The sequence below is a fragment of the Pseudorca crassidens genome, chromosome 8 (assembly GCF_039906515.1).
Source record: "Pseudorca crassidens isolate mPseCra1 chromosome 8, mPseCra1.hap1, whole genome shotgun sequence".
NCBI classification, from domain to species: Eukaryota; Metazoa; Chordata; class Mammalia; order Artiodactyla; family Delphinidae; genus Pseudorca; species Pseudorca crassidens.
Genome location: NC_090303.1, coordinates 4,688,259 through 4,712,554, shown reverse-complemented (window position 1 = coordinate 4,712,554; position 24,296 = coordinate 4,688,259). Strand labels below are relative to the sequence as shown.

Sequence of the window (24,296 nt, the reverse complement as noted above, 5' to 3'; positions counted from 1 at the left end):
TCTAATAACGTTTGATACGATCACTTTAAAAATCAATAGATACATAGACAAATCACAGAGACAAACTCTTCTATAACAATAAAACATTTTGCATTATTCTTCTTTTTTCTTGACTTCACATTTCCGTACTGGTCCCATGTAAAATTGTATTCTATTCAGTATATATTTTGTTTTTAAAAGTCTGTTTTAAATAGTTGAAATGAAATGTGATACAAAACAAGAATGTCTATCTAAATTAGGTTTCTAAATTTCATGTGATCATAAAACTGGGTAGGAAAATACTCTTCTAGATTGAGTTCTTATTACAATTGCAAATAAATATAAACAATATAAATATATTAACAACTGCTGATATATAATTGTTAAGCGTGAAAAGGAAATCTTTCTTGAAAAGATGTCTTTTAATAAGATGAAAGGTAATTTTTAAATTTATTCCATATACCCATGAATGAACATAATTTATGGATAAAACCAGAAAAGCTTCAACATTAATTGTGTGACTCTTTCTGTTTTTATTGGTTTAAACCCTGAGGAAATATTTTGCATAAATAAGTACAAGAGGATGAAAAAGATTACTGCTATAACAGTGCCTTTCAATTCTTTGAAGTCCTTCTGGTCAATCACATAGTGATCTATTATCAAATATTACTTTGATTGATCTTTTATCTGTACCTGACTAGGTTCTCGTTTAATTGGTCAATAGCCAAGATTTGGAAGCCATTTGACTTGCCAGGGGGGTTGTTACTCAATCACACGAAAGTTATTGACTTCTGGGAGGTATAAGAAAAACACTTTATCAAGATTTCTCAGATAATAATTACACTCATTACTCAGAGGCACTTTGTCTTTTTTAAAAATAATGTTTGAAGACATCTCTCCCAAAGGAACAAATACAGTAGAAATCCAATAATATATGCTGTGAAAAAAATTTTTTATTCATAAAGTATAATATACATATAAAGAAGTATTATCATTAAGTGTGATATAGTTTCTGAAATTGTATAAATTGTCTCTAGATACTTAAAGTAAATCAAAATGAGCAATTTGACATCATAACTCTTCTTTTCATTCATGTTATATTTTTCAGAAGTCTCAAGTTAGAATTACATGTGTGCCAGCTACTGATTTTACTAACATGTTTATGTGAGCTAAGGGATAGCAAAGCTGACCATTTTTAAAAATTGAGATATAATCAACATACAACATTGTATTAGTTTTAGACATACAACATAATGATTTGATGTATGTATATATTGCAAAAGGATTACCACAATTAAGTTTAGTTAGCATCCATCCACCCCAAAAAAAAAAAGTGTGACTGTGTGTGCTGATGGATGTCACAGGCACTTTCTAAACCTAATATATCATCAGTAAGTTTTGAGGAAAATGACATATTGTCAGTTTTCACTGAGGAAATTGACATATTGTCAGTTTTCACTCACTTTTGCCAAAATAGTATTTTTTAGTGAATGTTAAAAATCTCATCCCAGGGCTTCCCTGGTGGCGCAGTGGTTGAGAGTCCGCCTGCCGATGCAGGGGACATGGGTTCGTGCCCCGGTCTGGGAAGATCCCACATGCCACGGAGCGGCTGGGCCCGTGAGCCATGGCCGCTGAGCCTGCGCGTCCGGAGCCTATGCTCCGCTATCGGAGAGGCCACAACAGTGAGAGGCCCGCGTACTGCCAAAAAAAAAAAAAAATCTCATCCCAAACTTTAAGTCTATTTTTGTCAGGATCTTAGGTTTATAGATTTAGCCCATTCGATATATGGAGAATGTCTGCCATATAAATTAATAAGCAAAATGGGCCCTTATTGTCCAATCAAAAAGCCAAATCGGGACTTCCGGGAAGATGGCGGAAGAGTAAGACGCGGAGATCACGTTCCTCCCCACAGATACACCAGAAATACATCTACGCGTGGAACAACTCCTACAGAGCGTCTACTGAACGCTGGCAGAAGACCTCAGACCTCCCAAAAGGCAAGAAACCCCCCACGTACCTGGGTAGGGCAAAAGAAAAAACTAAACAGAGACAAAAGGATAGGGACGGGTCCTGCACCAGCGGGAGAGAGCTGTGAAGGAGGAAAAGTGTCCACACACTAGGAAGCCCCTTCGCGGGTGGAGACTTCGGGAGGCGGAGTGGGGGAGCTTGGGAGCCGCGGAGGAGAGCACAGCAACAGGGGTGCGGAGGGCAAAGCGGACAGATTCCAGCGCAGAGGATCGGGCCGACCGGAACTTGCCAGCCGAGAGGCTTGTCTGCTCGCCCGCCGGGGCGGGCGGGACTGGGAGCTGAGGCTCCGGCTTTTGTCGGAGCGCCGGGAGAGGACTGAGGTTGGCGGCGTGAACACAGCCTGCGGGGCGTTGGTGCACCGCGGCTGGCCGGGAGAGAGTCCGGGGAGAAGTCTGGAACTGCCGAAGAGGCAAGAGACTTTTACGTCCCTCTTTGTTTCCTGGTGCACGAGGAGAGGGGATTAAGAACGCTGCTTGAGAGAGCTCCAGGGACGGGCGCGAGCCGCGGCTAGGGGTGCGGAGCCCAGAGACGGACGTGGCTAGGGCCGCCCAGAGCGGCTAGGGCCGCTGCTGCCGCCACCGGGAGGCCTGTGTGCGAACACAGGTCACTGGCCACGCGCCCTTCCGGGGAGCCTGTGCAGCCCGCCACTGCCGGGGTCCCGGGATCCAGGGACAACTCCCCCGGGAGAACGCACAGGCGCGCCTCAGGCTGCAACGTCTGGCCGGCCTCTGCAGCCGCAGGCCCACCCCACACTCCGTGCCCCTCCCTACCCCCGGGCCTGAGTGAGCCAGAGCCTCCGAATCAGCGGCTCCTTTAACCCCGTCCTGTCTGAGCAAAGAACAGACGACCTCCGGCGACCTACACGCACAGGCGGGGCTAAATCCAAAGCTGAGCCCCTGGGAGCTGTGAGAACAAAGAAGAGAAAGGGAAATCTCTCCCAGCAGCCTCAGAAGCAGCGGATTAAAGCTCCACAATCAACTTGATATACCCTGCATCTGTGGAATACCTGAATAGACAACCAATCATCCCAAATTAAGGAGCCCTGTGGATGAAAGGCTCTTGGGGCTGCAGCCAGGAGTCAGTGCTGTGCCTCTGAGGTGGGAGAGCCAACTTCAGGACACTGATCCACAAGAGACCTCCCAGCTGCACATAATATCAAACAGCAAAAATTTCCGAGAGATCTCCATCTCAACACCAGCACCCAGCTTCACTCAACGACCAGCAAGCTACAGTGCTGGACATCCTATGCCAAACAACTAGCAAGACAGGAACACAACCCCACCCATTAGCAGAGAGGCGGCCCAAAATCATAATAAGTCTACAGACACCCCAAAACACACCACCAGACGTGGACCTGCACACCAGAAAGACAAGATCTAGCCTCATCCACCAGAACACAGGCACTAGTACCCTCCACCAGGAAGCCTACACAACCCACTGAACCAACCTTAGCCACTGGGGACAGACACAAAAAACAACAGGAACTACGAACCTTCAGCCTGCAAAAAAGGAGACCCCAAACACAGTAAGATAAGCAAAATGAAAAGACAGAAAAACACACCGCAGATGAAGGAGCAAGATAAAAACCCATCAGACCTAACAAATGAAGAGGAAATAGGCAGTCTACCTGAAAAAGAATTCAGAATAATGATAGTAAGGTTGATCCGAAATCTTGGAGATAGAATGGACAATAGAATGGACAAAATGCAAGAATCAGTTAACAAGGACCTAGAAGAACTAAAGATGAAACAAGCAACGATGAACAACACAATAAATGAAATTAAAAGTACTCTAGATGGGATCAATAGCAGAATAACTGAGGCAGAAGAACGGATAAGTGACCTGGAAGATAAAATAGTGGAAATAACTACTGCAGAGCAGAATAAAGAAAAAAGAATGAAAAGAACTGAGGACAGTCTCAGAGACCTCTGGGACAACATTAAACGTACCAACATTCGAATTATAGGGGTTCCAGAAGAAGAAGAGAAAAAGAAAGGGACTGAGAAAATATTTGAAGAGATTATAGTTGAAAACTTCCCTAATATGGGAAAGGAAATAGTTAATCAAGTCCAGGAAGCACAGAGAGTCCCATACAGGATAAATCCAAGGAGAAATACGCCAAGACACATATTAATCAAACTGTCAAAAATTAAATACAAAGAAAACATATTAAAAGCAGCAAGGGAAAAACAACAAATAACACACAAGGGAATCCCCATAAGGTTAACAGCTGATCTTTCAGCAGAAACTCTGCAAGCCAGAAGGGAGTGGCAGGACATATTGAAAGTGTTGAAGGAGAAAAACCTGCAACCAAGATTACTCTACCCAGCAAGGATCTCATTCAGATTTGATGGAGAAATTAAAACCTTTAGAGACAAGCAAAAGCTGAGAGAGTTCAGCACCACCAAACCAGCTCTACAACAACTGCTAAAGGAACTTCTCTAGGCAAGAAACACAAAAGAAGGAAAAGACCTACAATAACAAACCCAAAACAATTAAGAAAATGGGAATGGGAACACACATATCGATAATTACCTTAAATGTAAATGGACTAAATGCTCCCACCAAAAGACACAGATTGGCTGAATGGATACAAAATTTACAAGCAGCTCATGCAGTTCAATGTCAGAAAAACAAACAACCCAATCCAATAAATAGACCTAAATAGACCTAAATAGACATTTCTCCAAAGAAGATATACAGATTGCCAACAAATATATGAAAGAATCTGCAACATCATTAATCATTAGAGAAATGCAAATCACCACTACAATTAGATATCATCTCACACTGGTCAGAATGGGCATCATCAAAATATCTAGAAACAAAAAATGCTGGAGAGGGTGTGGAGAAAAGGGAACCCTCTTGCACTGTTGGTGGGAATGTAAATTGATACAGCCACTATGGAGAACAGTATGGAGGTTTCTTAAAAAACTAAATATAGAACTACCATAGGACCCAACAATCCCACTACTGGGCATATACCCTAAGAAAACCATAATTCAGAAAGAGTCATGTACCAAAATGTTCATTGCAGCTCTATTTACAATAGGCCGGAGATGGAAAAAACCTAAGTGTCCATCAACAGATGAATGGGTAAAGAAGATGTGGCACATATATACAATGGAATATTAGCCATAAAAGAAACAAAATTGAGTTATTTGTAGTGAGGTCGATGGACCTAGAGTGTGTCATACAGAGTGAAGTAAATCAGAAAGAGAAAAAGAAATACTGTATGCTAACACATATATGTGGACTCTAAGGGGGGGAAAAAAAAAAAAGGTCATGAAGAACCTAGGAGCAAGACAGTAATAAAGACACAGACCTACTAAAGAATGGACTTGAGGATATGGGGAGGGGGAAGGGTAAGCTGGGACGAAATGAGAGAGTGGCATGGACATATATACACTACCAAACGTAAAATAGATAGCTAGTGGGAAGCAGCCGCATAGCACAGGGAGATCAGCTCGTTGGTTTGACTAACTAGAGGGGTGGGATAGGGAGGGTTGGAGGGAGGGAGACGCAAGAGGGAAGAGATATGGGAACATATGTATATGTATAACTGATTCACTTTGTTATAAAGCAGAAACTAACACACCATTGTAAAGCAATTATACTCCAATAAAGATGTTAAAAAATAAAAAAAAAAAAAAAGCCAAATCACATTTACTTTTGGTTAAAAAAAAAAGTCAAGTCGTATTTTTAATTTGAGTAAGTGTGTTAGTATGTATCCTCCTGACAATTATCAACCTCAGTTCTGAATCTAAAGGTAGCAAGTGTGGATTCTCAGTTTCTCATCCATCACTTTAAAAACACAGGAGTTTAATGCCCTGGACTTGATGCTGTTTTCCCTTTTGATTCCCATATTTTAATGCTCTTTGAAAATCAGCTCTCAACTTTCCTGACAACCAAATCTTGCTGGTTTCTAATAAGAAGGATTTAACTCGTGGTGGGAACTCAGGCCGGGCTGGAGCCTGGGGTGACCGCAGCTCGTCCATAGAAACGCATGTGACCAGTATTCTCATCTGACCCCAAATTAACCTGAGTACAATTACATAATGAGAAGGTCTCTTCTTCAGCTGTATAATCTTCAGCAAGTCTTTCCTTACCATAACCACATCAGCAATGCTGCTTCTTTGCTATAAAACAGACTTAAATCCACTGAGAATGGTTTAAAATGTCCGTGGACTCAATTAGTCTACAAGGCTTATCTTTCGTCAGCCTCAATTTTGGCCACAGATTGTTGGAAAATGTCTTCTAATATTTCACACACTCTGCCAGCAAACTTTGTGTCTGAGTAGAGGATCTGTTCAACTACCCTGAAGGGCTTGACCCCTCATGCCTCTTTGGTTATTACAACATGCCAGGAGTTATTACTTTTTCTACAGCAGTGGATGGTAGCGTAAGTTTCGCAGTGGGCATTGCTAATTTGTGTGAGATTTTTTTCTTACAAATGCAGCCTAAGAACACATTCATGACATAGATAGATAGATAGATAGATAGATAGGTAAACCTAGGCCAAAAGTCCATAGGAAATATCCAAAGCATTTATGAGGAAAATCATAAAATTCTACAAATACACAGAAAAGTAGAGTTGTGCAAATGGAAAGACGGGCCATATTCTTAGACATGAAGACTCCACATCATTATGTCATCAGGTTTGTTGTAGAGCTAAGTGAACTGATTACATAGAGCAGTTTAAGGGAAGCAGGAAAATCATTGAATACAGATATGGAGTGGTTTCTAGGAGGTTTGTTTGTTTTTTTTCATTTTTTAAAAGCACGTGTGACTTTTACTAGAAATCAAAGTCAATCAAGGAATCTGCAGTGTGGTAGATTAACCATTCACCTGGAAATAAAAGTTTACTGGGTTTGAAGGCCTAGGGCAGGATAGCACTTAATAAAATAATGCTGGCCAAAGAGGATGATGCCCACAGCTGCCACTACCTGCCTGCCTGTGCCAGGCCCGTGCTTAGTTCAATTATCTCATTTCATCCTCCCCACATCGCTGGTGCAGCCTTCCTTACACAGACGCAGAAATTCCCAGCTTCCGGAGGCCAAGTGGCTGCTCAAATCCGTTGATGTCTGCTCATGTTTCCCAGTGTTTTATGTTCATGTTTATATTTCTTCATGTCTGTGATGTCTGATCTATGTTTGAGATTATGCTTTCTTTTATCAAGCAAGTTGGTGATGTAACATTTCTTAAGAGCGCTGCTCCTGTTTTTATAAATTTCCCCAAGCCCTTGACTCCTAGCTGAGTGCAGGCATCTGCCCTTGGGCTGTAGAGCTGAGCTTTTATTCCCAGGCAGCAGAGGGGGCCTCTCTGTCTCCCCTTTCTTCATCTGTATGACGGGCATCACGCCATCCACCCTGCAGCACCGTTGTAAGGATTAGCAATTATAGAGCTCGGCTAATAACTTTAGGAAGCATTCTGAAATGGTGAGTAAACTGGATCAGAGCTTCATTAGAAACTTTCCAGATAGTATTGTTATTTTTCCTTGAGAAAATGCAACTAGTTTCTTATATTTGTAACCTGAAGAGTCGGAAGAGAATAGATCCGCATTTAAAAAAAAAATTATCCTAAGGTATGTAGGTAGTCAGATAGTAGTCAGATCTTTCCTGGAAAGATTAATTTTATGTAAACTAACGTTTACTCTATTCCAAGATACATTTTCATTTTCTTAATCAAAGGACCCTTGAATCAGAGTGAATATAAACACCTCACGAATAATTTCAAGCAGTTTTCCTGGAATTTGGCATTTTCCGGGAAACTGTCCCTTCTCTGAGCATGCGTGACATCCTACAGATCTGGACCCTGAGACACATGGAGGGAACGTGGTCAGGGTCCACAGGATGTGATTAGCGGCGAGGTGGGAATGGTCCTCAGGCCTCAGTCTCCATCCTCTGCTCTTTTCCTAAGTCACATAGACAGCAGTATGAACTCTGCACCAGATGCAAAGACACCTGAGCTCCTTTGTAATCCAGCGCACAGAAATGCCACACGCGCAGAATACGGTAGCATCTGGTAAGGTGGTCAGTAATGCTCTGGTGGAGGAAGAGGAGGACCCGAGTTCTTAATCTGCTTCTGTTATTAACTCTGGGATTTGGGGCAAATTGTAAAACGAACTGTAGTGACTGACCTTTTATAGGCCCCTGGCCTTCATTTACATGCTATAAATTTGACCAATCTAAAAATGTATCAACGTGAGCCATACCAGATACCATTGTGTTGCTTATTACCATTGTTCTAAAATCTTTTGGTGAATGATTTTTAAAAAGTATTGCCTCAATTTAAAAAAATCATCTGGGGCCATGTTTCCCCTGTTCAGGCAGTTATGGAAGGTTTCCATCATCCTAGGAGTTGCTCACCACGTTCTGAAGTGATTCTCGACCCAAAGCCTGAATAAGCTTTTGGGGTCCAGGTTGAAATGTCCCCGCAGAGTCATCTGGCCAGGATGGCGACGGCTGCTGTATTGAAGTCCTGCCCTTAGGAGCCCAAGAAGTTGAGAGGGATGCCCATCAGTAACATGACACTTTCCGAAAAAGTTATTAAAAAGTAAGTTGTAAAGCAAGCTCCATAATTTAGTGCCCTGAGCCCCATGCTCATCAGAGATCCTGTATTTCTCCCCAGCTCGCACGGGCCTGTTAAGAATCCCGTCCCAAGTGGACGATAAAGAGCTGGCCCCTCCAAATGCGTGTCGTCAGATCCGCCACAAGGGGGCAGTGTTTGTCCAGACACAGCGAGTCCTGCTGAAACCCCTGGCCTGACAAAGCTAAAATTTGCTGTTTTTTGAGCATTCACAAAATCGAGGGATGAGCCACGTTTGGGATATAGAACTAATTTTTGTTATACATCCATTTTGAAGAGATATTTTAAAAGTCTAGTGTATACCTTTCAAAAACGGTTTATATTCAAGATTATAAAATAAGTACCATATGGAAAGTTTTAAATGGGGAGTGAGGGAGTCACGTGGAATGCCAACAGCCCAACACCATTTCTCGTCACTTTGTATGTTCTCTTGAGCCTTTCTGGTGCCTAAGGCCAACTGTGATGTACACAGTGCTGTGCTTTTTTCCTTTAGCATCATGTCATTTACAATTCGCTCTGGTACAACAATGGTCTTTTAACTTTTTAAAGGTTGTATATGATCATCCAGGAAGAGGGGAAAGTGTGGCTTTTGTTTCTGTTTGCTTGAATCTGGATTCTGCCTTTAGCACGTACAACTCTGTGACCTTTACAGCCTCCCCTCCCCCGTGTGTGCAATGGGTTTGTCATCATCACTCCCAGGGCTCCTGGCACTCGCTAAGCTGCATCACTCTGCCCTGTTACTTGTTGCTTTTTTTCCTCTGGAACTATAAATAATGAGAGGACCGTCCTCGTCCCCAGAGCCCATATTCATCTGGGGACTTTTCCTTATAATAGAGACTTGCAAAGGTATTAGGGAATCAGAGGGTGAGACAGTTTTATGGCTTTCAAGACAACATATGTTTCCACGTTGCTTCCCCAGAGGGTGGTACCACCAGCAACAAATAACAGTACTTATAGCCACTCAGGTTTTCATTTCAGATCCAGTGTCTTGGATATGAAACTTCTATCGAAGAGTGGAAAGGGCGCAGACCCAAAAGTGTAATTTAGAAAAACGATCCTAAACTTCTTTGCGTACCTGTTTGCCCATTCGCAGTAGTTTTTAAAGTTTTCATGTCACGTGCTCTCCAGCGCAAATCTGGAAACTGTCAGAGGAAGGTTTTGTTTTTAAAGCCTCAAGGAATTTTTATCCAAAACACTGGATTCTTAGAATGGGAATAATATATTCTAACTAGAGCCTAAAAGGTTGATTGAAGGGCCTCATGCCAATACTTCGTTCTCAAAGTGAAAAGAAGAAATGTAGACATTTAACCTCTTAGCTGAGGATTCAATGTTTGTAGGGAATGAGCGGTAAAAAACGTCCCTTTCAAAATACTGATTTTCCTTATTTCCCTTAAAGCATGAGTATCTGTTTTTTCCTAATGTCTGTATTTCTTCTGTGACCTCCTGCGCTTGGATGGACAAGCAGAGATCCGTAGAATTGCAGTTGCCTGCACATGGCTTGGTTGAGTGAATGGCATTCAAGTTGCTTCTCAGACTAGGTAGCAGAGAGAAGCAGACCCCCGGTCCCTCCGTGCCCTCTCCACTTGGGGAAAGGCAGCTTGTCATCCCAGTGGCTTAGCCCCAAACCTTGGAGGCCCCTTTTGCTTCCTCCGTTCTCCACGCTCCATCTGCTATCCAGCTCAAAGCCCACCTGCTACCTTCAGAATACATCCCGAATCCCACTGCCTCCTTCTTCCCCGTGGTCACTTCTCCTGTTGGCCTCCCCGTGGCCTCTCTCCCAGCCTCGTCCACGGCCTCCTTTCTGGCCTCACTGCTTTGGGTGCAGCCTTGTGCACTTAGCAGGCAGAGCGAGGCTTTGTGAAGGGGGATCCTGGCCAGACGCCTGATGACCACTGCGGTGGTGGCCTCGCCTCACTCAGCCTGAGACCGTCCTCCACAGCCTGCCACCCCAGACACTCTCCCCGCCTCCTCTCATCCGGGGAGCATCCCCCGGGATTCCAGACAGGGTATTCTGGAATCTCAGGCCAGACTGACAAGTGGTGAGCCTGGAGCCTCTCCGGGTGTGTGCATTCAACTTCTCTCAGATCCTTGCCCACCTGCTTCATTGCATCCGCCCCAGCACTGTGCTTCGTTTTCTTCCTGGGCATCTCTTGGCCCCTGAGCTCCATGCTCTTCTTTTCCAGCTTCTCCCAGTTCTTACAGGCGGTGGCAGTGCAGCTGGGGCTGCCACCTGCCACGCCCCCTCTGTTCCAAACACAGCAGGCCGCTTGCCTCTCTCCATCTGTTCGCCGAGCATCCTCCAATGACTGCATGTGTGTTTGAGGCCCTGCCCCAAGGTGACCTCTATCGGATGCCCTCCGGCCTGGTTTGCCCACCCTGGAGCCTGGGGTCCTCCTGAAGGCCCCACCCCTGGCCGCCTTCTCTCCTGGTGTGGTTTGGGCTGGATTTCTTCTCCCTTCACTGTGGCCTTTGCTGCCTCTTCCCATCTTGTCGTATTTTCTTGATGTCTCCATCTGAAATGTGCCCCAGTTGACCTCGATTCCTTCCTTTACTTCCTGCGGAGCTGATTACAGGTCTGCACTCCTAGTGGTAGTGGGGAGGCCCTAACTTCCCTCTGCTGCACAGGTCAAGGCTCCCCCCTTAGACACAGAACCCGCTGTCAGGGCCTCTCCCCTTTGCAAAATGTTGGTATAGTTCCAATTTATAAAAGTTGAAAAATAAAATAAATAGTCATGAGTCAACCACCCACGATTAACAGATGTTCACGTTTAGCCCAATTTGTCTCATGTCTTTTTGAGAATTTCTAAGAAATACGACAAATGGAGACACAACTGCCTCTAGAACCATAGCAGACCCCTTTCCCTTTTCCTTCCCCAGGGATAACAGCCCTTTTGAAGCTTTTATATTTTAAAAATACAGTAAATGGTTATATGTTCATAAACAGTGCACAGTATATGTCTGTCTGTTTTAGCGATGTATGTAATGATTTATTTTCCCAGGTCTGAATTTTTTTAAAAAATTGTATTGAAGTATAGTTGATTCTCAATGTTTTCTTTAATTTCTGCTGTACAGCAAAGTGACTCAGTTACACATATTATCTATTCTTTTTCATATTCTTTTCCATTGTGGTTTATCACAGGACGTTGAATATAGTTCCCCGTGCTCTACAGTAGGACCCTGTTGTTTATCCATCCTGTATATGCTAGTTTGCATCTACTAACTAACCCCAAACTCCCAATCCTTCCCTCTCTCTCCATCACTCCCCCTTTGGCACCAAAAGTCTGATCTCTGTGTCTGTGAGTCTGTTTCTCTTCTGTAAATAAGTTTATTTGTGTCATATTTAGGATTCCACATATAAGTGATATCATATGGTATTTGTCTTTCTCTGTCTGACTTACTTCACTTAGTGTGATAATTTCTAGGTCCATCCATGTTGCTGAAAATGGCATGATTTCATTCTGTTTATGGATGAGTAGTATTCCATTCTCTATATGTACCACACCTTCCCAAAGTCTGAATCTTCACTCATAGAATAAGAAAGGTTAATGTTGAGAAAAAAACAGACAAGGAAGGACAGACGGGAGGGACGGGGGGGGGGAAGCAAAGGAAGAAGATGCAGAGTGCCTCACACAGTAATCCCTCGCCCCTCTGCCCCTGCCCGAGCCCCTCTCTGGGCAGATTTCACCAAGGCTCTGCGGTGGGAGCCCAGGGGGCCACCGGACACTTGGGCTACAGCAAGGAGCCAGGCTACGCCCTGCATTCAGGAGAGACACACACAGGAGTGCCCCCCACCCCGCGCTACTCAGACTCCAAGCGCAAGGGCATCGCGGGGCCCTGGCTCCTGGGTGGAGAGGTGGAGTCGGGCTTAGAGAGAAGCACACAGAGCGGAGGGACAAGTAGGGTCTGCGCTGGGACCAAGTCCGTGAGCTGGTCCACAGGGGACGTGGGGAGGTTGTGCTGCCCGCAGAGGGGAGGGGCCAGGTGCTGCCGGGCGTGTGCGTGTGCAGGTGTGCGCGCGTCAAGGGCAGTTTGCAATGGCTCTAGATTGGAAACACACTGAATATATGACTTCCTGCTTCTCAGTGTCTGACCCTCAGTCTGGGGTGAGAAGGACCAGAGCTTTCTTCTCATCTTGCGGTCGGAATGATGCCCATATTTACCTGGTGAAGAACGTTTGCTGCCCAGATGACACGTTGTGCGTCTATAATTACATTGTAAGCGTAACTCTTGAAGGACAGCCTCCAATGAAGCCTCAGGCTTGCTCGTGACGTTTCCTGCTGGGTGACCCTAGTGAGCTTGGCATCTCCTTTTGGAGGAGACGCTGAGATCAGCTTTCAGGAGGCACCGTTCAGGAATGTCGGCACCGAGCTTCAGACTGAGTTAATTTGATAAACTTGGACAGTACCTACTGATTGGATATGGGAGATAAAAAAGGGAGAAAAAATAAGAAAAATAAAAAGGTGAGAGAGGAATGTTTTGCCTCCCTGGCTCACATAAAATATATGACATAGATATTGATAGATATTTGATCAGAGTATTTGGTTAAAGTATAAAAATACATATTTAGTGATATTTCCTAAGTGGTTTGTCTTTGATATTTGTTTCCTTTAGCATGGTGGATTTCTGTCATATATTGTCTGGATGATTTTCTAGCTTTTTATAACAAAGATACAAGCAAATCATAAATGCAGATGGTTATGAAGGTTGTTTCTTTGAAAATACCATGATTTAAAGAAAAAAAATGTCATTTTCACCTGCATCTGAATCTCCTTGCCATCTCTGTCTTAGTGTGAGGTGAATCCCATGTGATTGAGTAGAGGTTGGCAGAGTGGATGCTAGCATCTTCATTACAGGTGACACAGGCCCTCCTCCATGTAAGTCACCATAATGGAACCTAGAACAGATTCTAAACAACTCATGGAGTAAAACTTGAATAGTACCAAGCAGATGTAATGTTCCTCCATTCATGCTCCCTAAGTCAGGCGTTTACTGGTCTTAGTTGCCAGTCTGTTCAACACACACTACGTCTTAGGTATCTGGCTCTGAGTATTAATTTATGGGGAAAGAGGTTGAAATCTGTACAAATGAAGCTGAGAGTACCTATGAACCGTGCAGTCTTTTCATTACCAAGGAGAGCTGTCTTTAAGCTCTATGAGGGCAAGAGCCATTTATCATTATTATTATTATATTTTCATGACTCTATCCCTAGCAACTAGGGCGGTGCCTGGAACCAAGAGGAAGGACCTCACATGTGCCCGCTGAGTGTGTGCATGACATGTTCAGAGTACAGCCAAAGAAAACTGATTTCTGGTTCATTTTGTTACTAGAGACAAACATTTAGTATAAGCAGAGTCAAGTTACACACAGAAAAAAGCAAGTTATTAATGCTTAAGTTTTTGTTTTCCCCCCTTGTAAATAACTTTCAATAAGTTGGCCAATACAAGAACTTTGTTTTTAAACCCCACATGTGTTTATTTATTTATTTTTGGCTGTGTTGGGTATTCATTTCTGTGCGAGGGCTTTCTCTAGTTGTGGCGAGCGGGGGCCACTCTTCATCGTGGTGCTCGGGCCTCTCACTGTCGCGGCCTCTCTTGTTGCGGAGCACAGGCTCCAGACGCGCAGGCTCAGTAGTTGTGGCTCACGGGCCCAGCTGCTCCGCGGCATGTGGGATCCTCCCAGACCAGGGCTCAAACCTGTGTCCCCTGCATTAGCAGGCAGATTCTCAACCACTGTGCCACCAGGGAAGCCCAATGCTGAAGTTTATATCCCAAGTTGCCCAGCACTATAAATTTTATGGAAAGATTTTGAATGATTCCCTCCCTGGAAAGAGGAGAGTAGAAAGAATTTCAGAGTAAGAGATGATGTTCCACACTTCTTTTGACAGTTTTGGAGAATTGTTGCTGCCCCCTCCTCTCCTTGACCTGCACGTGTCGGTCAGGGATTGGGAGAACCTGGCGGGCATGCCCATGGCCACCTTTCCAACCACCTGCCAGACACCAGCGCTACCCCCGGCCCAGCCTGTTCTATGACACACTGTGTCGGAGAGGGGGGTGGGTGCTCCACGGCCCATGTGAGTCCCTAAGGCAGAGGTGAGAGAGGAACTTCACTTTAATGTTGCTGATGAGTCACAACAGTCTGGATTGTTCGGTTAAACAACGTCGTGCTGAGGTTTTGCTTCCTCCTGTGGAGTAGCGCCTGCCCCACGGGCACTGTGAATGACGTCAGCTGTATGGTACCTGTCATCTGACGCTCTCAAAGCCCCTTCCTATCTTGGCCCCCGTGATGCTACCCAGGGAGCAGCAGTAGCCCCTGCAGGTCCCCAGAGGTGAGGAGAACTTTGCTGTGCTCTCAGGTGCTGTGCCGTGACCGGCATCCCCCGCCGTCTTGAGGATGTCGTGCTCTACCCAGGCTGACGTCTGAGGAGTGAGGTAGACATAGTATTGGGGGGATTTACTTTAGTCTTGAGAAACTGAGACCAGAAGTTAGGGCTCTGTGGTTACAGATGAGAAGGTGCGGACCATGTGCCTATCGATTTGCTGTCAGATAACTCTTGGAAATCATCCTCTGGATGATGCAGAGTCAGCAGGACCCATGAGTCAGGTGAGCTGAGGGAGGTTGAGTCTATTGCCTTGTTCCAGAGTAGAATAAAGCTACAGAGCCATTTCTGAGCTGATGTGGAAGCAGATTATGACCCGGGGTCAAGGGTTAGGAGGTCTGAAAGTCTAGCTGTGGCCACTCCCATTAAGGGGAAGGGTCTGTTGCAGTGCGGGGCATAACACATTGGTCTCTACTTGTTCTACATTGTTAGATCCAAACAGTCACCTTCTCAGATTTTCTACTTAAGACTACTGTTTAAAACGGTAGGGAGTCCAACACACAAAAGTCCAGGACCAATCGGCTTCACTGGGGAATTCTGTCAGACATTCAAAGAAGAATTACACCAATCCTTCTCAAATTGTTCCAAAAAATAAAAGAGGAGGGGACACTTCCAAACTCAGTTTACAAGACCAGCATTACCCTGATTCAGATAAAGACACCAACGAGAAAAGAAAATTACAGGCCAATATCCGTGATGAACATGGATGCAAAAATCTTTGACAAAATATTAGCAACGATACATTAAAAGGATCGTGTACCATGATCAAGTAGGATTTATTCCAGGGATGCAAGGAGGGTTCAACGTCAGCAAATCAATCAGCAGATACAGCAGATTAACAAAATGAAGGATAAAAATCATATGATCATCATAATAGATGCAGAGAAGGCAGTTGGCAAAATTCAACATCCATTTATGATTAAAAAAACTCTCAACAAAGTGGGTGTAGAGGAAACATACCTCAATATAAAAAAGGCCATATATGACAAGCCCACAGCAAACATCAAACTCAAGGGTAGAACTGAAAGCTTTTCTTCTAAGATCAGGAATAAGACAAGGATGTCCCCCTCACTACTCTTATTTAACATATTATTAGAAGTCCTCATCAGAGCAGTTTAGCAAGAAAAAGAAATGAAAGGCATCCAAATAAGAAAGGAAGAAGTAAAACTGTCACTATTTGCAGATGACATGATACAATATATAAAAAACTGTAGAGACTCCACCAAAGAACTGTGAGAATAAATGAATTTAGTAAATTTGCAGGATACAAAGTCAACATACAGAAATCTGTTGTATTTCTATATAGGATTAAAGACTTGAATGTAAGACCTGAAACCATGAAACGCCTAGAAGAAAAATAGGTGGTAAGCTCCTTGACATCAGTCTTGATGATGACTTTTTGGATTTGACACCAAAAACATAGGTGACAAAAGCAAAAATAAATAAGTGGGACTACATCAAACTAAAAAGCTTCTGCACAGCAAAGGAAACCATCAACAAAATGAAAAGGCGACCTACTGAATGAGAGAAAATTTTTGCAAATCATATGTTCAATAATGGGTTAATATCCAAAATACATAAAGAACGCATACAACTTGATAGCAAAAAAACCCCAAACAATTCCATTAAAAAGTGGGAACAAGATCTGAATAGACATTTCTTCAAAGAAGACATAGAAATCACCAACAGACACATGAAAAGATGCTCTACATCACTAATCATCAGGGAAATGAAAACCAAAACCACAATGAGATATCATGTCACACCTGATAGGATGGCTTTTATCAAGAAAGTAAGAGATAACAAGTGCTAATGAGGATATGGAGAAAAGGGAACCCTCATGTACTGTCGGTGGGAATGTAAATTGGTGCAGCCACTGTGGAAAACAGCATGGAGGTTTCTCAAAAAATTAAAAGTAGAACTACCATATGACCCAAAAATACCACTTCTTGCTATTTATCCAAAGAAAACAAAAATACTAACTTGAAAACATATATGTGCTTCCATGTTCATTGCAGTATTGCTTATAATAGCCAAAATATGGAAACAACCTAAGTGTCCATCAGTGTATAAATGAATAAAGAAAATGTGGTACATATATTCAAAGGAACATTATTCAGCCATGAAAAAGAATGAAATCTTGCCATTTGCAAGAACGTGGATGATGGACTTTGAGGGCATTATGCTAAGTGACATAAGTCAGACAAAAAAGACAAATACCATATGATCTCACTTATACGTGGAATCTAAGTAAATAAGTAAACATACAAATGAGCTCATAGATTCAGGGAATGGATTGACGGTTACCAGAGCATGGGGTGGGGAGTGGATGAAATGGGTAAAGAGAGTCAAAAGGTACAAACTAACAGTTATAAAAGTTATAAAATTAATGTCATGGGGATGTCACGTACAGCATGGGAACTATAGTTAATAATGCTGTAATGTATATTTGAAATTTGCTAAGAGAGCAGATCTTAAATGTTCTCATCACAAGAAAAACATTCTGTAACTGTGTGTGGTGACAGATGTTAATTAGATTTACTGTGATCATTTTACAATATATACAAATGTTGGATCAATTTAAAACAATAAATAAAACAGTAGCATATTTTCCCATCTGTCTGCACGAATTCAGGGCTTTTACTGTCTAGGATCAATGGCACGCACATCTTTTGAGGACAGCCACCAAATGATAAGGGTAGGCTGAGGTGCTGTAACAAGTGGGTCCCCAGGTTCAGAGGCTTGGATCGGAAGTTCTCGATTCTGCCCATGGGCCTTCCAGGACTGGAGTTGTCCAGGGATGGAGACCCTAACCTCTCAAGGACACAAGAGTCCAGATGCCCACCATCATCTCCCTGTCCATCCATTTGAAGGAATGACGATGAAAAGAGGTTTCCACTGGCCAGTCTGGAGTTTGCTTGGACATCACGTCCACTCACGTTTTATTCGTGAAAATGTAATGACGAGGCCATGGACAGCGGCAAGGAGCCTGGGAAGTAGGTCTTGGCTGGCTACCATGTGACAGCACTTGGCTTGAAATCAAAGAAGGGAGACTGGGTTTTGCTGGAAGCTGGTTGTCCCTGATGTTACCCCTGAAGTGGGACCAAGAATTGGGCCTTCCTCCCAAGGCTGCCTCGCTCTCTGCTCTTTCCCTTGACAGGACGAAGGGGGAAGCTCTCAGCAAACGGTCTGAGTTCAAATTAACTTGCTGTTTGCAGCACTTTACTCATTTACTTTGTAAGAGAATGTAAGCATCTATGTGAGATTTTAGGTAATGAAAAATGCGTAAACCGAAAACAGAAGCAACAGCAGAACCTTTATCCATTTAAATTTGGTGACACATATTAAATGTGTTCATTTTTAATTAATACAATTTCAGTAATGAAGTTACTGAAGTTAATTATATTTCAGTAATAAGATATTAATGTTACTTAAAATATTAATTTTCAATTCAATTTCTGATTTTCATTGATTAAGTGGAAATAATACTTAATATTCATTAAATAAAATTCATTCAGTGATGAAATAATACTATACTAGTAAGTTTGGGTGGGGGATTATGTTTATATTTGTTTTAGCATAAGTTTATGGATGATTCCTTCTTTCTTGTTATTCTAGTTATTTGAAAATGATTTGCTACATATCTTGTGACTGTATATATTTAAATATCAGCTGTAATAGTTGGCAGCAATAAAGCAAAATTAACAGTGAAATATTATCAAAGAGCGAGAATGGCAACATTTGAAAGCCTGCTCCACTTACGTTTAGCCTAAGTGATGTGCTCATAAAAGGGCATCCTGCATCTGTGGGCTTCTCACTGGAGACAGCGTGTGTTTGAGAAGAACTTGACAGTCCCCCGTGGCAGCCAGGAACCACCCAAGAGGACAGAACTGGGACCTAGGGTCAACTGTAGCAATGTTGGAGTTTAATCTTTTTTTTTTTTTTTTTTTTTTTTTTGCGGTACACGGGCCTCTCACTGTTGTGGCCTCTCCCATTGCGGAGCACAGGCTCCGGACGTGCAGGCTCAGTGGCCATGGCTCACGGGCCCAGCCGCTCCGTGGCATGTGGGATCTTCCCGGACCGGGGCACGAACCCGTGTCCCCTGCATCAGCAGGCGGACTCTCAACCACTGCGCTACCAGGGAAGCCCGGAGTTTAATCTTATAAAACAAAATAGCGGTAACTCCCTGGCAGGTGGGTAGTGGTCCTCAACCAATTGTGTGCCTAAGAGTCTTGGTACCTGAAAGCAGGCCTACGGTTCTGGTTTCATTCGGTCCATCACTGTGGATCCCTGAGCCTGGTCTGAGTTAGAGGATGCCCACACTGGAGCAGTCAGAGCATCCCCATCTCAGGCCTGAGAAATAGAAATGCCGCAGAGACCTTTACAAATCACCCGAAAAGGATGAGAGGAGATGCTGTTTCCAAGCAGACTTGTACTGCCGATGACTTTGTGCAGGAAACTGCTTTTGATTTTGGAATGATGTCTGCCTTTGCCAACTCAGAAAGTGTAGGCAGGGCCCCGTGAAAACACTCACGGTGATGGGTTTCCAAAAAGGGAGGGGCTACCTGGGAACCTTAACCTTAGTATTAATTAGTAGTTTATTCCAAGTTCTTTCTCTTGCATTTGGTCTGATAAATGTGCTAACAAGAGATGCTGGGCCAAGACGGTGTCTATAAACATGCAGACAGCCCTGCAAGCGTGAATGCTGGAGCGGCTGGTGTGCAGGCTGCCTGCGGCCCTGGAGGTGGGGAGAAGAGTGAGGTGTGGTCCCAGCTCCACAGGACGGGCACTGGAGTGAGAGTTCATGCTTGGCAGCAAGCTACAGGTACAGGACTTTGCCGGCAAGGCCAAGTGATTGCTCTTATTTGACTTACAAGTAACTCGGTGCCGTGTTCTTCAATTCTTTCTCAAATCACCATTAAACAGGGATCACTTATGTCTGCTTGGCGTTTGTCTGGGGCTCTGACAGCCCTTCCTGGCATGTTTCTCTTGTAGCCTTTGAGAGCCGTGATATTTCAGCATCCCCTTTAATCCTACTCACATCTTTATGATGTAATATAGTGTGTGCATTAAAAATGACTTGAATTTTTTAAATTGAAGTACCGTTGATTTACAATATCGTGTACATTTCAGGTGTACAGCACAGTGATTCGGTTATATATATATATTTTCAGATTCTTTTCCCTTATAGATTATTACATCATATTGAGTAGAGTTCCCAGTGCTGTACAGTAGGTCCTTGTTGGTTATCTATTTTATATACAGTAGTAGGTATACGTTAATCCCAATCTCCTAATTTATCCCGTCCCCCCACTTTCCCCTCTGGTAATCATAGATTGTTTTCTATGTCTGTGAGCCTATTTCTGTGTTATAAATAAGTTCATTTCTATCATTTGTTTTTAGATTCCTCATCGAAGTGACATCATATGTTTTTCTCTGTCTGACTTGCTTCACTTAGTATGACAATCTCTAGGTCCATCCATGTTGCTGCAAATGGCATTTTTTCATTCTTTTTTTATGGCTGAGCAATATTCCACAGTATACATCTTTTAAATAAGAATGTATTTTGTCCTGAGATCACGCAATATATGAGTTACAGGTGGCTGTTAAATAGTCAGACCGTTAAGGCCCTTCCACACCTGAGGTAAGGAATGGCCACAGGCTGTTGGGGAGCAAGTGGCGAAATTATGCTAGGGTGTCTGCTGGGGACCTCCCAGGGTGCTGCTAGGCTTAGCTCTTGGACCCCTTTCCACTCTTGAAGCCACATTTCAGAGTGCTGTGCTGTGCTGATGAGTGAACTGGGAAATTGCCCCACCATATTTTGCTGGTCTGATTGCCTTTCAGCTTGTTTCCAGGCTTGTGACCCCTCTTGGCTGAGAAATTACCCATTGCTGCAATACAGTTATTGGCCTTTCTCTCCTGTATCATTTCATAAGCATATCCTAGCATGAACAAGATACTCTGAGTTCTTAAGGCTTAGGTCTCTGTTAAAAAGTCAGCACATTTATTTCTCACTTGTTTCTCCTTCCTCAGCCACATCAGTCATTGGTCAGCATCCTATGGAGACTCTGAGAAGGGCAGGCAAGGCCCAGTAGGTGACAGCTGTCCCCATTAGGCATTGGGTTTCTGACCTCTGGTGTCTGTAGGAGAGGTGTCCATGGCATCCCAGACACAGGAACGTATGTACTTACCTGCCACTCAGAAGAAGACTTTTCAGACTGTAGGTAACACAGAACTGGGTGGCATAGCGGCTGACACGTGAAATTTGTACAGAGCTTGGTTGTCTGTCATGCAGGGCTGCAGAACTTAAACATGAATGAATGAATTTAGGTTGAAAAATTTTGCATGCGTATCGCAGCCTAGGTGAGACCAGATTCTATTGTAGTTCATGTGAGATGGAGCTGAAGATTTTAGTTGGTTGCAAGGTCAACATTCTGAGAGATCTGCATTGTTTCTGTCTACTTCTCTGAGCACTGGTCCTTCCTAGACTCATTCGGTTTTGCTGTGATATAATCAGGTCAATACTGGGAGGAGTTGTTGGTGGCCACGGTTCAGGGCTGGGGGTGGGTGACTCTCACCTCTAAGGTGGGGGCTTTGTTTCCCACCCAAAAGCTGACTGAGCATCTCTAAGTTTACAGATGGACTCATATCTGGGTGAGAGGTGGCCATCCCAACCCTAAGACCCTGTAATTTTGCATTGGAAAAAATAGAGCACTTTCTCCAAAAAGCCAGAAGGAGACACTTAACCCTTTGAGTTGTGGAGCTTGCTGTCTCTGTCCAGCCTTGAGTAGCCACAGGTGGCCTTCATCTGGATAATGACATCAACCAGAATCATCTTCTGCAAGTGGCCATATGTTCTGTCACCCTCATCTCATCATCCAGGCTGAAAAGAGGCCTGCTTTCTCCTGGAGGATTGGAGAATTACCTGTCCTCTGCAGTTTCTCCGGGAAATTTGAACATTTATGCTGAAGACAATCAGAATACAAAAAGAAGGATACGACCATTTAAAAATAATTTTAATAATCTGTGTCAGCTCTGTGTATTGGGGGTGTTCCCTGGAATGCTGACTCAAGGTTTCTGTGGTTGACCACTGAGGCTGGGCTTTGTGTGGGCTGAGCAGGAGAGACTCGCCATGTGCCTTGCCTGTTCCTGGTTGACCAGAAGTCCAGGTTTCACTGCTGTAGCATCACTGGGCACATGGGCCACTTGGCTGATGCCTGGGCCAAAGCATGACCCTTCTGCACTGTGGCAGGGCTTGGCTTCCCCTCTGTACTTCCAAGCCTGTGGCTTCTGTGGAAGCAATAAGTACTTTGTTCCATGGTTGTGTGTGTGTGTGTGTGTGTGTGTGTGTGTGTGTGTGTGCACAGCCGTGCATGGCGTGCACACACATGCATAGAAGTGCCTCTCTAGAGAAATGCCAACTGCCAACTTTTTAAATGGAAAGAAAGGAATGTGAGAAGGTCTAAAGTAAATGATGACTTTTGTATCCGTATCCCAGACATTCCAAGGAAAACAGTGAAACACATTTGTCAGAGACTCACATCTGTGAACCAGCAAATCCACCAAACACCCTAGAAACAAGAAAAATCGGTTGATTCACTCATTTCAGAAAATGGACCAGCCAGTTAAAAATTTACTCATAGGAGAGACCTTCAAGATGGCAGAGGAGTAAGACAAGGACATCACCTTCCTTCACACAAATACATCAGAAATACATCTACATGCGGAACAACTCCTACAGAACACCTACTGAACGCTGGCAGAAGACCTCAGACCTCCCAAAAGCTGTGTGGCTGACAGGGCCTTGGTGCTCCGGCTGGGTAACAGGCCTGTGCCTCTGAGGTGGGAGAGGCGAGTTCAGTACATTGGTCCACCAGAGACCTCCCAGCTCCATGTAATATCAAACAGTGAAAGCTCTCCTAGAGATCTCCATATCAATGCTAAGATGCAGCTTGACTCAATGACCAACAAGCTACCGTGCTGGACACCCTATGCCAAACAACTAGCAAGACAGGACCACAACCCCACCCATTAGCAGAGAGGCTGCCTAAAATCATAATAAGGTCACAGGCACCCCAAAACACACCACCAGACATGGTCCTGCCCACCAGAAAGACAAGATCCAGCCTCATCCACCAGAATACAGGCACCAGTCCCCTCCACGAGGAAGCCTACACAACCCACTGAACCAACCTTAGCCACTGGGGGCAGACACCAAAAAACAATGGGAACTACAAACCTGCAGTCTGTGAAAAGGAGACCCCAAACACAGTAAGTTAAGCAAAATGAGAAGATAGAGAAACACACAGCAGATGAAGGAGCAAGGTAAAAACCCACCAGACCAAATAAATGAAGAGGAAATAGGCAGGCTACATGAAAAAGAATTCAGAGTAATGATAGTAAAGATGATCCAAAATCTTGGAAATAGAATGGAGAAAATACAAGACATGTTTAACAAGGACCTAGAAGAACTAAAGATGAAACAAACAATGATGAACAGCATGATAAATGAAATTTAAAATTCTCTAGAAGGAATCAATAGTAGAATAACTGAGGCAGAAGAACGGATAAGTAACCTGGAAGATAAAATAGTGGAAATAACTACCACAGAGCAGAATAAAGAAAAAAAGAATGAAAAGAAGTGAGGACAGTCTCAGAGACCTCTGGGACACCATTAAACACACCAACATTCGAATTATAGGGGTCCCAGAACAAGAAAAGAAAAAGAAAGGGACTGAGAAAATATTTGAAGAGATTATAGTTGAAATTTTCCCTAATATGGGAAAGGAAATAGTCAAGTCCAGGAAGCACAGACAGTCCCATACAGGATAAATCCAAGGAGAAACATGCCAAGATACATATTAATCAAACTATCAAAAATAAAATATGAAGAAAAAATATTAAAAGTAGCAAGGGAAAAACAACAAATAACACACAAGGGAATCCCCATAAGGTTAACAGCTGATCTTTCAGCAGAAACTCTGCAAGCCAGAAGGGAGTGGCAGAACATATTTAAAGTGATGAAACAGAGAAACCTATAATGAAGATTACCCAGCAAGGGCCTCATTCAGATTTGACGGAGAAATTAAAACCTTTACAGACAAGCAAAAGCTAAGAGAATGCTTTTACATTTTACAGCAAATGCTAAAGGAACTTCTTTCAGCAGGAAAAACAAGAGGAGGAAAAGACCTACAATAACAAACCCAAAACAATTAAGAAAATGGGAATAGGAACATACATATCGATAATTACCTTAAATGTCAACGGATTGAATGCTCCCACCAAAAGACATAGACTGGCTGAATGGATACAAAAACAAGACCCA

At 43.5% G+C, this 24,296-nt stretch overlaps 1 protein-coding gene across 12 annotated transcripts in view; it reads left to right on the top strand.

Annotated features, from left to right (window-relative positions):
• COBL (cordon-bleu WH2 repeat protein) overlaps positions 1-24,296 on the top strand; it is a 263,034-nt gene that overhangs the window by 113,407 nt on the left and 125,331 nt on the right. The window lies entirely within an intron of this gene.